This window comes from Pseudophryne corroboree, chromosome 10 (genome assembly GCF_028390025.1).
Source record: "Pseudophryne corroboree isolate aPseCor3 chromosome 10, aPseCor3.hap2, whole genome shotgun sequence".
Lineage (NCBI taxonomy): Eukaryota > Metazoa > Chordata > Amphibia > Anura > Myobatrachidae > Pseudophryne > Pseudophryne corroboree.
The window spans coordinates 240,071,650-240,078,467 of NC_086453.1; positions in this window are offsets into that span (position 1 = coordinate 240,071,650).

Below are 6,818 nucleotides of genomic sequence, written 5' to 3' on the forward strand. Positions count from 1 at the left end.
TAGAAACACTTCCGACATGTGTCCTCGGTCCTCTTCACCACACCCTCACTGTTTACTGCCGCTACTACCTTCCCCCACAGAACAGTTTTCCTGCGCGAAGGCACCTTGGCCGCATCACGCCCAAACAGCTGGCACCAAAGCCATATTTTCAGCATAGCTAAATTTAACATTTCTGCCTATCTTGGTAGTGGTGCGGAGCTTTGGAGCAACACCACCATCACTGTCACTATCACTCGAAGCCACAGCAGCTACCTCCCCCTCCTCCCCCTCACTAACCTCCTCCCCCTCACTGACCTCCTCCCCCTCACTCACCTCCTCCCTCTCACTCACCTCCTCCGTCTCACTAACCTCTGACTGGGACATAATAATGACAAACAACAAAAAACACAAAACACACTACTCCACTACCACTACACACAACACACCAACCACACACACACACACACACACACACACACACACACACACTCACAAACAATGACAATAGACTGTAACTAAAATGCACAAACACTAAAAATGACACAAACTTTAAAGAGACTACACAACAATTATCACAAGACTACTTACACACACAATACAGCACTCAACAATCGCAAGAAACCTCCAAAACCGACCAACAAATCCCCAACTCCAAAACACCAACTTCCTCTCACCTCTCCACTAGCTACACCCATGAGGTGCGGCTGGTTGGGGGCATTTTTATACTAATGAGCACAGACACTCCTCCATGACAAACACAACCAATCACGGACGAGTGATGAAAATGAAAGTTAGAAAATAACGCGGCCGGGAAGGTACAAAAACACTGCCATTAAAAATTAATTTACGAAACCGTAAAAATCCACCAAAATATGACCGCAAATACAAGATTCAGCCGCATTCACATTAAAAAATATACGAATGACATCGACATCGAAAAATACGAAAACACAAAATACGAAAGCTTAGTAAATAAGTCGTAAAAAAATAAAAAAAGTTGCAAATTAACACTACCGATGTCAGTCGTGTTTAAACTTCAACCAAATTCTGAACATTACGAATCTTAATAAATATACCCCATAGTATCAATCTGGTTAGCAGCCAGCATGGGGTCTGAAGTTATTCGTTTGACCCGCACAAATTGGGAATACGGCAACCCCCGTTTCAAAGGTAATGGATGACAACTTTTAAAATGGTGAAGATTATTTCTGTCTGTAGGTTTGGAAAAAAGTGATGTACTCATTTTCCCATTCTCAATGGTTAATTGAACATCCAAAAACTGGATGGTACTTTCATTAATTACGTATGTAAACTTTATAGGGTTTTCTCTATTGTTATGGGTATCTATGATGGCCATTAAGGATTCTTTATTACCCTGCCAAATGACTAGCAGGTCATCAATGTACATGCATAAGAATTTAATCCCCTCAGATGTCTTAGTATTTTCGAAGAACAACTCCTCCTCAACTCCAAACATGTATATGTTTGAGTATGATGGGGCCACACTGGACCCCATCGCACAACCTCAACATTGTAAGTAGAATTTGCAGTCATACATAAAGTAATTTTTATGTAACGTCATCTGCAATAGTTTAAGACACAATGTGATATCTGGTCCTGAGTAATCGACTTGAGCATATAATTTTATTGCCATTGCTGCCATTCCCCCATCATGGGGTATAGTAGTATATAAACTCTGCATGTTAATCATGCAGAGTAATGTATCTGTTGGCAGCGTGGGTAAACTTTCAATGCACCTCAACAATGTACTTGTATCCAGCAAATATCTAGGCATGTGTTGAATGTACAGCTGCAAAAGCTCATCTAACAAGATGGCCACTGGCTAGAACAATGAGCCCCTGGCCGATATAATAGGTAGGCCAGGGAGTTTGACCAATCTCTTATGGATTTTGGGTGAAGTATATAGTAATGGAACTACCGGGTATGATGGAATCAACGCATCCCTGACATTAGCTGGAATTAAGTTAGTATGTACTGCCAAATCTAAACATTCCGTAAATTCTTTGAATTGAGCTGTCGGGTCACCCTTCAGTTGGCAGTAGGTGCTGTTATCACTCAACTGTAGTCCAATTTCTTCTTTGTACTCCTTTAAATTTTGCACTACAAGGGCACCCCCTTTATCTGCGGGTTTAAATACTAGCTGCCAATTTTGCTAGTGACTCTCTCTGGCCTTTAGTGAGATTGTCCTGAACTAGAGGTGGTTTATCCACCAGTAGATCACAGTCCTGTTACACCAGGCGCATGAATGTTCGAATGGAGGCATTGTTTGATTGGGGATCAAACGTTGACTTAGGTAAGATTTTCTTTAATTTCTCAGGTATCACCAAATTAGATTGGGCTACATTGGAAGTGGGTGTTGGAGGCTGTTTTGCATAAAATTATTTTAATTTAAGCGTTCTTTTGAGATTGTACTTCTCAATTTTCTATTGTAATGATTGTGGCTTAGACAGAGGCACAAACAACAGTCCTTTTGATAGAACTTGAAGCTCTATATCATTAAACTCATAGTCCGAGAGATTAATTACTGGGCTTTCTTCCCTTTTGGTGGTTTTGGTGCTTTTGCAGCTTTGCCCCGGCCTCTGCCTCTTCCATTGCTGGCCCCGCTGTGTGTATGATCGCCATCTAGGTCACCTCGTTCTTTGGCCCTGGTGGTGACCCCTAAAGGTCCCTGTGCTTGAGATGATGTTGCATAAGAATCAGACTCACTTGCTGTTGATGTGTACTCATTAGATGAGTCTTGATTACGACTGTTAACCTGACATCGGCGGAAAAATTGTCTTTTCTGACCGTATTTTTGCTGATTGTTGTTCCACCGGTACACATTATTATTATTATTATTATTATTATTATAGTATTGATCCACTTTAATTTTTTGTCAGCTTTAAAATTGATTAAACCTCTCTTGTAGGTCTGTAATTGGTTACTAAGTTTTTCATTCCAATTTGTCTCTTCACCTGCCACCAAAGTTGGTTTGTGTGTAGCATCAAATACTGCAATCTTATCTTTTTATCTGATTCATTTCTTTTGTGCTTTGTTCGATAATCAGCAACAGCAAGTCCATAGAACACCTGCTCATGATGCCCACCCATTTCCTGCAAAAGGACAGATCATGTCGCCCTATAGTGGGTGCATTTTTCATTCTGAGTCCCCAGGGTATCTTTTTGTACCGGTAATAATCACTTAGTGATCAACAATGATAGTAAAAGTCTATCTCTTTTCATTTGTATTTCAATAATGTATGGAAAATACTTTCGAGTGAGCTTGCTTCTTCCTGGTCCTCTAGTACTGCATCATACAATATTCCTCCACTTCTGACTCAGTATAATGCCCAAAGGACTCACCTTGGGCGTAAACCCATTTATATGCTCTTCAGTTGCAGTAGGAGCTGTCATCTTAAGTGTACTATAACAGCTAGTTTGTTTGCAGGAAAAAGGTGCAAGTTGCTTTAAAGTGCCAGTGCAAAAAGTGCCACAGTGTACTAGTAAAAAATCACCAATAAATTGTTAACTTCTTAAAACTCCGTGATGAACACGGTCCACAGAGCCATGGATGCCTGGAAATAAATGTTGAAAATGCAGGGGAGCATTAAAAATAGTTACACAGGCTTCTGCTGGTGTAACTAAATGATAAATCTTAGTAGTTCCGGCTCTCACATCAGCGGTATGGAGTATTGCGCCGGGTGCCCTTACAGATAAATGATATAACTGATGGAAGGTGCATCACTACTAGGAGACTTGAAAAAACCACAAAGAGGCAGCATACAAGCAATGTTTCAATGTCTACAACATTGTCCTCATGCTTATACATAATGCAAAAAACACTTACCTATATAGAGACATCACCCAGGTGTGCAGCGCCGTTCTTCCGGAAACATGACAGCAACCCGCCCAGCAGCCCATATGTCAACATTGACGTCATCCACGTGCTCCCATTACCATGGCAACCATATAGCTGTATAATGTGTACCAGTGGAACGACAATCAGCAAAAACACGTTCAGAAAAGACCATTTTTCCGCCGACGTCAGGTAAACAAACGTAGTCAAGACTCATCTAATGAGTACTCATCAACAGCGAGTGAGTCTGATTCTTATGCAACATCATCTCAAGCGCAGGGCCCTTTAGGGGTAACCACCAGGGCCAAAGAATGAGGCGACCTAGATGGCGAGCATACACGTGGCAGGGCCAGCAGCGGAAGAGGCAGAGGCCGGGGCAAATCTGCAAAACCATAAAAAGGGAAGAAAGCCCAGTAATTAATCTCTCGGGCTATGAGTTTAATGATACAGGGCTTCAAGTTCTATCAAAAGGACTGTTGTTTGTACCTCTGTCTAAACCACAATCATTACAATGGAAAACTGAGAAGTACAAGCTCAATAGAATGCTTAAATTAAAAAATTTTTGGCAAAACAGCCTCCAACACCCACTTCCAGTGTAGCCCAATCTAATTTGGTGATACCTGAGAAATTAAAGAAAATCTCACCTAAGTCAACGTTTGATCCACAATCAAACAATGCCTCAATTCGAACATTCATGCACCTGGTGTAACAGGACTGTGATCAACTGGTGGATAAACCACCTCCAGTTTGGGACAATCTCACTAAAGGCCAGAGAGACGCACTAGCAAAATTGGCAGCTAAAAAAGATCTAGTATTTAGACCCGCAGATAAAGGGGGTGCCCTTGTAGTGCAAAATTTAAAGGACTACAAAGAAGAAATTGGAATACGATTGAGTGATAACAGCACCTACTGCCAACTGACTGGTGACCCGACAGCTCAATTCACTAAAGCACTTACGGAATGTTTAGATTTGGCAGTACATACTAACTTAATTCCAGCTAATGTCAGGGATGCGTTGATTACATCTTACCCGGTAGTTCCATTACTATATACTACACCCAAAATCCCATTAGAGATTGGTCAAACCCCCTGGCCGACCTATTATATCGGCCAGGGGCTCATTGTTCCAGTCAGTGGCCATCTTTTTAGGTGAGCTTTTGCAACCGTACATTCAACGCATGCCTAGATATTTGCTGGATACAAGTACATTGTTGAGGCGCATTGAAAGTTAACCCACACTGCCGGCAGATACATTACTCTGCACGATTGACGTGCATAATTTATATACTACTATACTCCATGAATGGGGAATAGCAGCAATGGAAAAATGTTTACAGTATATGCTCAAGTCGATTACTCAGGACCAGATATCACATTGTGTCTCAAACTATGGGAAATGACATTACTTAAAAATTAATTAATGTATGATGGCAAATTCTACTTGCAATGTTGAGGTTGTGAGATGGGGTCCAGTGTGGCCCCATCGTACTCAAACATATACATGTTTGGGGTTGAGGAGGAGTTGTTCTTCGAAAATACTAAGACATCTGAGGGGATTAAATTCGTATGCAGGTACATTGATGACCTGCTAGTCATTTGGCAGGGTACTAAAGAATCCTTAATGGCCATCATAGATACCCATAACAATAGAGAACATCCTATAAACTTTACATACGTAATTAATGAAAGTACCATCCAATTTTTGGATGTTCAATTAACCATTGAGAATGGGAAAATGAGTACATCACTTTTTATCCAAACCTACAGACAGAAATAATCTTCTCCATTTTAAAGTTGTCATCCATTACCTTTGAAACGGGGGTTGCCATATTCCCAATTTGTGCGGGTCAAACAAATAACTTCAGACCCCATGCTGGCGGCTAACCAGATTGACACTATGTCTAAAAAATTTCTGGCCAGAGGATACAGTCCAGTGCTCTTAGAACAGGCTAAAACTAGAGCACTGGCATTAGATAGACGGCAATTCCTCTATTCACAGAAAGATCAGCCACGCAATGTATGTATCCCATGGGTTCAGGATTTTATTTCAGTCAGCAATACCATTAAAGGCTCAGTTAGCAAGCATTGGGAACTAGTGCAGTCAGACCCAGATTTAAACCTTGCAAATACTAGGATTATGCTTTGTTACAAAAGAACTAGAACTCTTCGTGATATCCAAGTTATAACTGATATATTTGAGCCTAAGTCACAGTCCCCGTTTTTTTGGCACAAGAAAAGGATGTTATAAGTGCACTTGTACCACCTGTCAGTTTTTGATACCTGGAGATAAGTTCCAACACCCACACACTGGTAAAACGTACCAAATTCAACACCGTCTTATGTGTGGATCTCGTTTTGTGATTTACCAATTGATCTGTCTCTGTGGGCTGTCATACATTGGGAAAACGGAAAGGACCTTTAAAGAACGTATGACATCCCACAGGTCAGCTATGAAAGCAGCCATTAGTACTGGCAAAAGCGACCAACCGGTCGCACGCCACTTTTGCATTGCACGTCATTCACTCACTTCTGTGAGATATATTTTGCCGTCCCTTAGGGGGGTAATCGAGGATTGAAATTATTGCAGAGGGAAACACAATGGATGCAACAGTTGGACACGGGGGCTCAATGAGTATTTGGGCCTTAGTAACTTTAGAAAGTATACTATGATCTTATTTAGCACTGTGCATTAGGTATATATACATTGTTACATTATGCATCCGCTTTGGTGACAATTTTGTGTATATAGCTGTGTTCAAATATGTCATCTTGTTTATTTGTTAGTTCTATATGGTTGCCGTGGTGATGGGAGCACTGTTATGCACACCAGTGCCTGCAGGAAAGTACTGGTGTCAGGACTGTTATGCACTCCAGTGCCTGCAGGAATGTACTGGTGTTTGAACTGTTATGCAAAACAAATGGACTCACAGACAGACTGGGGAATATGACATAACGTACACAGAAGGTGATAGGGTAACAAAATA